This window comes from Peromyscus leucopus, chromosome X, assembly GCF_004664715.2.
Source record: "Peromyscus leucopus breed LL Stock chromosome X, UCI_PerLeu_2.1, whole genome shotgun sequence".
NCBI classification, from domain to species: Eukaryota; Metazoa; Chordata; class Mammalia; order Rodentia; family Cricetidae; genus Peromyscus; species Peromyscus leucopus.
In genome coordinates, this window is record NC_051083.1 from 29,820,476 (window position 1) to 29,832,483 (window position 12,008).

General features: G+C 42.0%; 1 protein-coding gene across 3 annotated transcripts in view; it reads right to left on the bottom strand.

Annotated features, from left to right (window-relative positions):
• Pir (pirin) overlaps positions 1 to 12,008 on the bottom strand; it is a 95,822-nt gene that overhangs the window by 67,890 nt on the left and 15,924 nt on the right. The window contains exon 2 of one of the 3 annotated variants that reach the window (XM_037199452.1): positions 11,338 to 11,458. The exons of the other annotated variants lie outside the window; for them this stretch is intronic. The gene's annotated coding sequence lies outside the window, so the exon portion shown is untranslated. The remainder of the gene's footprint in view (positions 1 to 11,337; positions 11,459 to 12,008) is intronic. 3 annotated transcript variants of the gene reach the window in all.

The following is a 12,008-nucleotide window of genomic DNA, read 5'->3' on the forward strand; positions in this document are numbered from 1 at the left end:
ATTACCACAGGATCCCACTCTCTCAATCCTTGCTATATACCAAAACCAAATGAATTCATCATAGGAAACACATAGCAACACACTGATGTTTACTGTAGTACTCACTATTCATAATAGCCACGATATGGAATTAATTCAGGTGTCCAACAACAAATGAAGGGATAATGTAATGCGACACACATACACAAAGTGCAGAATGATCCAGAGCCTTACAAGGGGAAGATAGCCTGCTATTGTTTACAGTGTGGATAAAGCTAGAAGACATTACATAAGTGAAATAAGACAGACACAAAGAGACACGGACTGCACGATCTCACTTACAGAAATTGAGATTAAAGGGTTAGTCACTAAGGATTGGAATGGAAGAAATACAGAAATGTAGGTCCAGGGCCCACAGTTATGTGATAAATAAGTTCTTGGGGCCCAATGCACAATATGTGACTAGAATTAGTAATACTGCATTTGATACTATGGGGGTGGAGAGATGGCTCAGTTGGTAAAGTGTGTTCTATGACATCCCAAGGACTTGAGTTTGATCCTCAGAACCCACCCAAAACAACCAGGCATGGCAGATACTTGCAAGCCCAGTGCTGGGGAGGTAAAGATAGACAGATCCCTGGGTTCACTGGCCAGCCAACCTAGCCTACGTGGCAAGCTCCAAGCCAGTGAGAGACAGTGTCTTTAGAAAAGGCAAACAGTTCCTGAAGAACTACATACCCAAGGCTGGCTTCTGACCTCTCCTCACAAACAGAAATATGTACATACATAAATGCACACATGATAACCTTGTGAGATGATAATCATTCCACAATACATGCATGCATGCATCAAAACACTGTAATACATGCATGCATCAAAACACTGCAATACATGCATGCATCAAAACATTGCAGTGTATAGAATTGTCACAGTATATCTTAATAAAGCATGGAGGAGCGAAGGATTGAGTATTTGTTAAGATCTGTTCAATTTTTCTACCAAATACTTATTGTTAGGAGAATTAAGACAGGAGAGCAACTTGAAAGAATGAATCCGTGACAAGGGGCCAGACTAATCACACCACGCAATCTCTTTAAGGGAATTTCACTATGCCCCATTCTCCAAGGAATGCCAGAGCTCATAGCTAGTAAAATAACACTCGCCATGAAGGCCTAGTGAAGTACATGATGTGTCTCCCACAGTCAGGCCTGAAGCTCAAGTTAAAACAAGCCTGTTCTTGGACTAACAGGGTCTCTGCTAGCAAGGCCATATTCACACAAGTGTAGAGAATGGCACATCTCAGGTCACCACACCTTGCTCTAAAGGTGAGTCGGGAAGCCCAAAGGAAACATTTCTGACATCAGGTACACAGACTCAGGAGGTACTCAACACTGTTTATGACATATGGCAAGTAATTTCAAATGGAAGTCAGCATTCCCAGGTTCGTGTCCATACTACATCTAAAACGGAAGAGAAATGCTATGGGTCCCCAAGAGTGGCTACTAGGCACATGCAGCTCCTTAAGTTTCACTTAAATCAAATTAATAAAATTTAAATTCAGCTCCTCAGCTTCACTGACCACATTTTGAGTGCTCAATAGCCTCCTGTAGCTAATGGCTGCAGTAACCAATAGTGTATATTATAAAACGTTTCTATCTTCACCGAGTTCTGCTTGCCATTCTGATCTAGACAAATGAATTTAAAAATTAGATTTCAGCAATAATGGGCATTTTGTATAGAGTAGAAAATCTCCCAGTCCAGAAGCATTCTAATTGGCCTCTCTTATTTCTATTTAATCAAAAGAAAAAATGAACTCTAAAATTCCCCTCTTTAAGGGTCTTATAACCAAATCAGGGGAAAAAGACTAAAGAGAAACCAAATACTTGGAACATTTAATTACTTCAAAGACATCGTCATATTGTTACAGGAAACACTCAAGTTAGTACCTGAGGCTTAAAATGTGTGGGGATCAAGATACAAGGCTCTCTTTGTATGATTTATTTAAAGTAGTTAATTTGTACACACCTGTACCTCCTGAAAGAAGTACCATTCCGCTTAAGCCGTTGTGAAAGGCATGTAAATGGTTCTCTGAAAACTACCCACTTCAGGCTCAGCAGTAACAGCAGTGCACATTCTCATAACTGGAGGCACTCTCCATACTTCAGCTACCTTTGTATTTTTTTTAAACCTCAATGTGATTATCCTTTTTAATCTTGAAAATTTTACTTCAAATTGTCATTAACCATTATTATTATTATATGAGTGAACCAAAAGAATAAAATCTCTGATTAAAACCCCAATATCTACTGTTGGGACTTTAATTTTCACTGAAATATACTAAACCAAATAAAAGAGGATTTTTTAATTTAAAAAATTATTAGGGAGTGGGCTGGGGGGAAGGGGAGGGGGCAGGAAGGGGGAGAACAAGGAAATCTGTGGCTGCTATGTAAAACTGAATACTATTGTAAAATAAAATAAATAAAAGAAAAAAATTAAAAAAATTAGTACTTATTAATTATCCTTTCTACCAACCTCCTACACCAACAACTTTTACCAACTCTCTAAATCCTAACTCTGTAAAACCACAAAAAGAAAAAGAATGAAAATATTGTATTTTTTAAAAGAAAGCCAAAACACATTGCTAAGAGGTAAGAAATGAGAAAATATTTATGAAGTTTTCGGTATCTATCAGATACTGAATCATCATCACCACCATCATCATTACTATGTGTGTGAGGATGTTTTGCCTGGATGCATGTCTGTGCACCATGTGCATGCTTGGGTGCTCTGGGAGGCCTGAGGGGAGCATAAGATCCCTTGGGACTGGAGTTGTGGCAGTTGAGAGCCACTACGTGGGTGCTGGGACACCCCAAAGGTGATGACACAATTCTATGGGGTACGGTTCATGACTGAATATTTAGAAGAAAGAGATACGAGCAGCAGTATTCATCTTTCCCTGCTTCTTGACTTGATGCAGTGTGACCGACGACCACCTCAAGCTCCTGCCTCCACGCCTTCCCCACCACGATGGACTATACCGTAAGCTCCAACTGTGAGCAAATAAACCCTTCTTTCTTTGGGTTGCTTCTATTGGGTGCTGTGTCACAGCAATGAGAAAAGATGGGGAAGTGCCAGGGGAAAAGGCACTGGTGACAGTGGGCAAGATGGGTCTTCCATGAAGACTCGGAGGCTAATAAGGGAGAAAAACTTCAAGAAAGGGAAGATGTTTCAAAGATCTAAGAAACAGAGCCAAGAATGACAGTACACTGAGTTTATCCACAAACTTGCCTCCTATTGCCATAGCTTGACTTATCCCCTGTGACCATTGTTCCATCAGCCACAGCTGATTAAATCTCAAGATAAAGCTTCAGGAGAACCTGTGCTCCCCCTTTGGTGTTTCCTCTTACATGGAGGGTGTTCTGTTACTGTTAGCATGCCCCTGCCTCTTGAGGCATGCTTCCTAGTGGGATGAGCTTGCAAGACAAAACTGGGTGGACCCTTTCCCCTTCCTCTTAGGGATCAGTTTTCACATAGAAAGCAGGACCTTCTTTGATGATTCAACTCTGTGACAGGGACCTTCTTGAGCCGCATGCAGAAGCCAACCTACCCAGAGATACAGGCCACTGGCTCCAACGTTAACTTTATCACAAATACAGACATCGGGGGCCTCCATCTTTCCTACTCTTCCATCTTCTCACGTGGTTGACAGTTGAAGCTGGGCAATAGCCACCCTTTATTACATCTCCTCATAACCTCAAATGAGGGCACTAACAGACCTGCTATTGCCATGTTATTGAGGTTTTATACTGTGCCATATAATATGCCCTCCTCTACTTAAGCAATCGGTATTGGGTGTCAGTTCTTTTTGATTTCTGTATCTGTGTGTGTGTGTTGGGGGCGGAGGGGGGGGGGTTGATGGTGTGTGTGTCTGTGCATACAGGCACATGTGCTTTCATTAGCATACAAATGAACAGGTTTCCTCGGGCCATGTTCATACTGCTTTGTTTTGTATATTCTTTCCTTCACTCCTCTCCAGATCTTCCTGTTCTGTCTCCCTACTTGTATGCAGGGAGTACCCCCAGTTCGCCATTTTCCGCCTGCATGCCACATAGTGGGGGGGGATGAGAACAATGTAAAATGACACATATGTAAAAAGATGGCATGATGAATCCCTTACTTTGCATGATCACCTAAAAAGTGAATTAACAAGAAAGTATCTGATGTATAAGAATTAAATGTTTGTATGGAAGAAACAGCAGGTTACATAATAATTCTATTTTACACTTGATCTGAGCCAACATGCCCAGAAGTGATAATAGTTCTATTTTAAAGTAGTCAAATACAACAGTACACATAAATAATTCATCACAGGAAATTTCATTCTGTGATTATCAGTCTACATAGAGATGCCTGACACACATACACAGAAAACGTCAATGGTGGCCATCTGAACATGGTAAATGCAGGCATGTTTTATTGTTTTCATTCCCCTGTTGTGATAGTTTGACTTTTCTATAATGAATAATTTCTCTTTTTCCCCCCAACAGAAACATGTATTCTTATTCTGAAAACCTGAGTGCCTCTTCCAAACAGTAAAAATGAGTGTTATGGACTACTCTTTATAAATTTGTTCCCCAGCTAAATGGGCAGGGCTGGGCAGGAAGGCAACAATAAGCATGATTATTCCACATTTCATGTGATGATAGTGTAGCGCAGACTTTTTCATGTGTAGTGTTTAATTTTTCTAGAAGGCACTCATGCCAGAATGGTAATAAAGCACTTGGGATTCAATAAGCACTTTAAGGGGACAAACAGCAAGCTTCCAGTTCTCAAAGAGTGGTGTCTACAATTGCTTTCCTGTTTTTGCTACACATGGATTTTGAACTAAAATAATTGCAGGAAAAAGGGCAATTTCCCTTCTACTGGGAAATTGGGCTGATGCTCTCCTTTGGGCTCGCAAAGAAGACCCTCTTAAATTACAATCCTGGATTATCTTCAATTATTCAAGCATGAAGTCTTCCAATTTGCAAGCCATAACCATCATATACACACACATACATGTGTATATATATACATATATATGTTTGCATGCTTATGCATATCTACACACAGCGATAACTTGAAAAGTAAATTGTGATATGACTCATTTATACATGAAAATCTACATAAGAGAGGGCTGTTTTCAAGTTCGATTTCAGGGAGCACTTGCAAACTGTTCTTAGACCATGGAAAGAATGTCATCCACCTTTCCCCCCAATTTCCCCAATGTGCTCTTCATCTTTTTTCCTGGTAATACAAAAGTAAACAGCATTTGTTATAAAACCTGAGTTAGAGACATCTGGCCAGTGAAGCTTTACTGGACGTACCACACCTACCTTTCAATGCTTAAAGCAAAAAATCTCCAAGCTCCAAAGAAACTACTGTCACTTTATTTATTATAAACTTTTGTTTTGTTTATTTATTTATTGCTAAGTGTCATTAATGCTTGGCAACAGCTTTGCGTATGAGTTGATGTCTGTAGAAGAGCTTTTTTTTTTTTTTTTTTTTTTTTTTAAAAAAAAAAAAAAAGCCTCAACCAGCTACTTCCAAGAGTTGAGACAAGCCAGATGATCTTTTAGGGCATTACGTAATCACAAACAGCTGGAGAATCGCCACTGGTCGTTGGCGAATTGTGTTCTGTTTAAGCTCAAGAGTTGTGTGTGTCCAATTAAGTAATACATTTGTAATCTGAAGCAGGTGTTTCCTCGGAGCACCTGATACGCTCCTGGGTCTCCTGCCTTCCTTTCCTCCTTCTAGTCTTTTCCATGGGTCTTTTCCAAGTATTTCTTCCCTTGTAAGTTCCTAATTCTTTGGCTGTTTGTGTTTGGAGAAAGAAAGGCACAGACTCACAATGTGGCGAAAGAAAAGGGTCATTTACCATGAGAAGTATGAGAAAGGTGTATCTCAGGGAACTGGAAGCTAATTCGGAAGAATTCCCGACAAGAGAAAATACAGTTCGTGGTTTTTTTCCAGCTGCCATGTAAAAAGAAGAGCAAAAAGAGGCCCTACTCTATGTCTGGCAAACACAAAACTTAGCCTGTAAAGCCAAAAGTTCCCTACATTCTAGGGAAAACTGTATTTGCTTTTCGTGTTTTGCCCTAAAATGGTGACTCTTTTCTACTGGTAGCCGTGTAGTACAAAAAAGAAAAACAAAACAGAAACACCACGAGTTGAGGTCCTGGCTGACAAGAGATGCCAGCGAGGAGCATATTGTGTAATAGCAACTGTGAACTGTCCTCAAGGGCAGAAATGGGATGTTTGAATTCATACACTTAAGGACTCCAAAATGAAAACAACACGAGCAATCCCACTGAAATCTGAACAATGACACCATTAACTCTACCCATCTAACACTAATCCCAAGTCCCCAAGCGTGTTTATAACAATTTTTAAACAAACAAATGAATGAATGAATGAGTGAGTGAAACTGGATGGCACACAGTCCAGATGTTCAGCCAATGGGCAAATACAAGGAGAGTGCAGTTCCTCTGGTCCTAACTTGACATGGTCCTGTCATAAGCCTACACAGGGCCAAGCCTTCAAGAACTCCTACCCTGCTGCTCCCTGATGGTGAGGCTCTTTCTGCATCCAGGGCTAGTCAGGTTTAGGCCTGCTTGGAATCACCAGGTTGCCATCTACGTGATTTGAGTTGTGAGCTGTGGAATGAAGTCCTGTACTTTCACTTAGAGGACCAGTGGAGTCTGATACAACATGGACCTAAAAGTTGGGCTGCTTGAGTATGGTCAGAACTAAGTGATGACACGTGGCCAGGAGCCCAGCACATGTTCAGTAAGTTCTAGAGTTGGCACATCCATCACATCTCCTCCTCGGGCAGGGATCCCATTTGTAAGGCCTCCCTCAGACCCTCCCTCACACTTCCTAAAGTGTATTTCCCAGACATTCCCGTGGTTCCATGTCACTTCATTCAGGCCTCACTTCAAATATCACACACTGAATGAAACCATCTCATCTTGTCTACACTATCCTACACTGAATTGTTACTTCTTCTCAGCTTTTTCCCTACAGGACACTGATATTATAAACTATTCATTTATTGGCTGTCTAAAAGAATATAAGATCTATCGAAGGCTGGGACTTTGAAGCATTCTTATTAGTGTAAACAATGGAATTCATTGTGTCCAATTTACATTCTCATCAGCAGTGTATAAGTGGTCCATTTCCTCCTGCATCTTCCCCAACATTTGGTGGTGTTTGTGGTCCTGATGATAGCCATTCTGACCAGAGGGAAGTGCTGTCTCAATGTGATTTGCATTTTCATGATAGCTAAGGATAGTCAACATCTTTTTCATGTATTTGTTGGTCATTGGTACTTCTACTGAGAACTTTTTGTGCAATTGTTTGCTCATTTATTAGTCAGATGATTTGTTTTGGTATCCATTTCTTGAATTTTTTCTTTTCTTTTTAAAGTTTTTAAAGACAGGGATTCTCTGTGTAATAACAGCCCTGGCTGGCCTGGAACTTGCTCTGTAGACCAGGCTGGCCTCGAACTCACAGAGATCCACCTGCCTCTGCCTCCCAGGTGCTGGGATTAAAGGCGTGCGACACCACCGCCCGGTTCTGAATTTTGTCTTCTACACATCAATCCCTTTGACAAGGGGATTCACCTGAGGATAAATAATTAGCAATTTCCCCCATTCTGTAACCTGTTGATTATTTCTTTGCCATACAGAAGCTTTTTTTGTTTGATGCGATCCCATTTGTCAATTCTTGGTGCTGTTTCCTGAGTCACTGGGCTGTCTGTATTCAGAAAGTCATTGTATATGACTACGTCTTAAAGCACTTTCTTTCTTTCTTTCTTTGTGGTGGTAATCTAATTGTACTGAAATGTGATTTTGATTGTATGTTAATAAATAAAGTTGCCCGGGGGTCAGAGCTATTAGAGCCATAGCAAGAGTGTGGCGGTGGTGGCACACGCCTTTAATCCCATAAGATCTCTGTGTGTTCAGGGATACAGCCAGCATTGGAGACATATGCCTTTAAGACCTAGGGGGCTGTACATTCAGACAGTGACGAGGCAGTCACGTGTTTGGGTTTATAACCAATGAGAAGGCAGAACAAAATACTTTAAATAGACGAACAGACAGGAAATAGAACCCTCATTTGGGAAGCTGGGACACCACAGGCGGAAGGGTGAGATTTTAGCTCTGAGCTCTGACCTTTCGGCTTTCTCTTTTGCATTGTTTCTGTGTTTCTTATTTAATAAGACCGTTGGTTACATCTATATTTCTTTTCTTTTTTTTTTTTTTTTTGAGCTCTTCACTGTGTGCTGCATCCAGCTGTCACTGAAGATGTATTGAACACATTAATACAACTTGGATTTGCATAATCTTTTAGGACTTATTAAACATCTGGCCCTGGGTACATACCGTAATCTGCATATTATTATTATGGTTTGGTGTCATTAAGGTTACATTGTAACAACAGTAGAGCAAGAAACTAAAGCAACATTTTCTCTCTCTGAGAATGAAATTATTTCGACCAGCTGCCTCACAAATGCTGATGCCCCCACATAGGTTTGTGACCACAGTGGTTGCCTCTGAGGAGAGATCTGACAGGAGATGCTACAGCAGCCAGAACGGTCAGCAGTCACGACATTAGCAAATTCAGAGGCATCAGCCGTTCCGGGCAAAGATGAAATCCTAGAGCTGTATGTATGTAAGCCTTATGATTTCTGAGTGAAAGGATGGGGTCAACTGAGAGACCCAAAGCCATAATACCTTATGATGAGGTGACTGTCAGCCCTTTGTTATGGACAATCAAGACTTGTACATGATGACATCCAGCTACAAAGAAAGCGACCGACTCACTTTCCTCCTATTTTACGCTGCTCCCATTCTTGACCGTCTTTCAGGTCTACCAATTTTCCTTTCATCCTGATTAAACTTTCTGACACGCATGTCAAGATTCCTGTAAAACTCAAATTCATAAACCTAACTACTCAGGCAAATTGAATGGCAGACTCCCTCAGTACCTTCCACCTGCTCCCAGATCTCCTGAGGCAGAACATCCCTTCCTCCTCCAACTCAGATGTTCCATCTTAGGAGCAGTTTCTTCAGACAACACTCACCGGGGCTCACAGAAACTGAGCCAACAACCAGGGGCCGGCATGGGACTGACCTAGGCCCTCCACATATACATGACAGCTGTGGAGCTTGGCCCTCTTGTGGGACTCCTAACAGTGGGAATGGGGGCTGTCTCTGACTCTTTTGTCTGCTTTGGGGACCCTATTCCTCCTACTGGGTCACCTTGCCCAGCTTTAATGCATAGGAAGGTGCTTAGTCCTACTGCAACTTGATGTGCCATGCTTAGTTGATACCCATGGGAGGTCTGCCCTTTTTCAGTAGAAAAGGAGGAGGAATGGATGGGGGCAGTCAGAGGGGAGGTGGGGGGAGGGACTAGGAGGAGAGGAGGGAGGGGAAACTGCAGTCAGGATGTAAAATAAATAAATCAGTGAAAAAAAAAACAAACGAAAAACCTTCTCCTGACATCCAGTCTAACTGCCAGCTAGCTTCCTAACTGCCAATACCTACCTCCTATAAAAATGTGGGAAAAGGGCTCATTTCTACTGTTTTACCTTCTGGGTTATGCTGAAGGTCTCAAGTAAATGATTTACCAATGTCTGTGAGTATGCCAACTTTAAGCACACGGCAGTGTTCTATCTCCATCCAGTGGAAGTCAGTAGCTACAACTTGTTGCTTCAGAGAGCCCCCTGCCGACTCAAATGATGTGCACTGTTCATCTACAGCACAGGTTACCAACATGCGGGGCCTGACCCCCTTGAGTCAACGACCCTTTCACGGGCGTCGAATGTCAGATATCCTGCGTATCAGATATTTACATTATGATTCACAGCAGTGGCAAAATTACAGTTATGAAGCAGCAATGGAATCATTTTATGATTGGGGTCACTTCCATATTAAAAACTGTATTAGGAAGCAGCATTAGGAAGGTTGAGAAGCACTGGTCTACAGTCAGCCCTTACTCAACTAGATGCAGGCCCTGCTAAGAGCTGCATTCATGAGTAAATATGTCTCTTGGCACGTGAATGGTGCCTGTGCTTTAGGACATGGTGTCATGAGACAGGGTGTCATCTGGTCATGAAGGGGCCACTCTGTCATGGACTAGAGTGGAGTTCTCCCACTTGGTTCATTCTATAGTGAAAAGCTACCAGGGAGGCTCCAGATTGAAGTGCCTGAATTTCCTTTTACACACACACTTCTGGGCAGGGTTGGGGTTCACCCTCTTAGCCATCCAGCAGTCTCCCCAGGCAGAAATGATGTTTTAATGAGTTCTCTTTATTACACCACCCCATCTCCATATTTTCTACCTTAAAACTCGAGGAATATGCCAGGCAGTGGTGGCCCACGCCTTTAATCCCAGCACTCAGGAGACAGAGGCAGGCGGATCTCTGTGAGTTCGAGGCCAGCTTGCTCTATAGAGCAAGTTCCAAGACAGACAAGACTATTACACAGAGAAACCCTGTTTTGGAAAAACAAAAACACCCCCCCCCAAAAAAAAAACCTCTAGGAATATAATCTGTAATACATAATACAGAGTGGGTGAGGTGGACAGAAAAAATTCACTGAGAAATTACTCAATCTATTTTCAGAGAATATTTCGATTGAACTGCTACTTTCCCCATGTGACCTATGTCTCCTGCCATTGACCAGGTTTTAGTTCCTTTTTAGCACAAGGTTGTTCTGGGCACATTGGGTCAGATGTGCCTGAATGATCTTTATGGCTTTAGGAAGTGAAATAAACTACCTTAAATGTCTAGGTACAAGTAACTTGATCCATTTCCTCAAAATCCCGAAAGTTCAGAGAAGCAAGGCCATTACTTTGCACTTTCAGGTAGGAACATTTGGGTCCCTGGCCCCAGACAGCACCACTTCCTGTATAAGTTTAGCTGCAGTCCTGACTACTACCCACCAGATGGCAGCAGGACTCAGAGCCATAACCAAAAAGGACTGGAAATTTTGCAGGGACCCCAGTGGACAAAATTGCCTTCAACTGAGAACCATTGACACAGACAATATTCTACCAAAAGCTAAACTTCTGGGCTAAAGATGCATCTACTTTAAACAAATTATGTCAGCTTGGGAGTTTCTGGATGTAACAATGCCCACTGGTTCACAATGAGAGACCAATCTGTCTTGGCCTTGAATGTTTTTCTTAGTAATGGCGCAAACTTTAGCTTTCATCTCAGGCCTCAGCCCCCCCTGCACCCTGACACATACAGTTTCTACGTCTGATTAGACAGACTACTTACTGTTTCCACTAGAGGCCCTCTACCTTTACCTCCACTGTGCACAGGATCCATGTTAGTCCTCAAGGCCGTACTAAACGAGCAAGTTTATGGTTGGTTGTTTTGCTTTGCTTTGCTTTGCTTTTTGAAGCTTGAGGACAGCTTTATTATCGTCTACAAAAAAAGAAAAAAAAAAAAAGACACCACAGGGCCAGCAAGCTGTAAATCATGGTAACAGCCTCAAGGAAGAGAATAGAAATGAGAAGACCCAGTAAACTACACAGTAAACTACTTGAATTAGGCTAGCGTAAAGGTTAGCCAAGCAGCAGTAGGCAACATGGTGGCGTGGGGGTGGAGGGGCTTTAGAGGAAGAATAAGGGAATCTAAAGTGTTAGGGAAATACATGCTTGGAAAAGAAATACAAAGGAGAAAAGGAAAGTTACATTTTCCTGAGTAATTCAGAAAAGCAGGCAGCTTACGAAGGAACATAGCTATGTTCTATAAGAGACTGTGTTAGGGGCAGAAACTCTGGGAAGGAAAAATGCAGTATCTCTTCAAGGGATGATGATTCCTCCTCTCTAACTTGGCTAAAGATGAACCAGCCTTCCTAGGGCCAGTGCTGCATTCCAGAGGAGGGGCCCTTAGCCAGTCCATTGATCCTGCCCCACCAGAATGTTAGGTCTCCACGCAGGTCAAAGGTTCTGTTTTCTTGGCCACACATCTT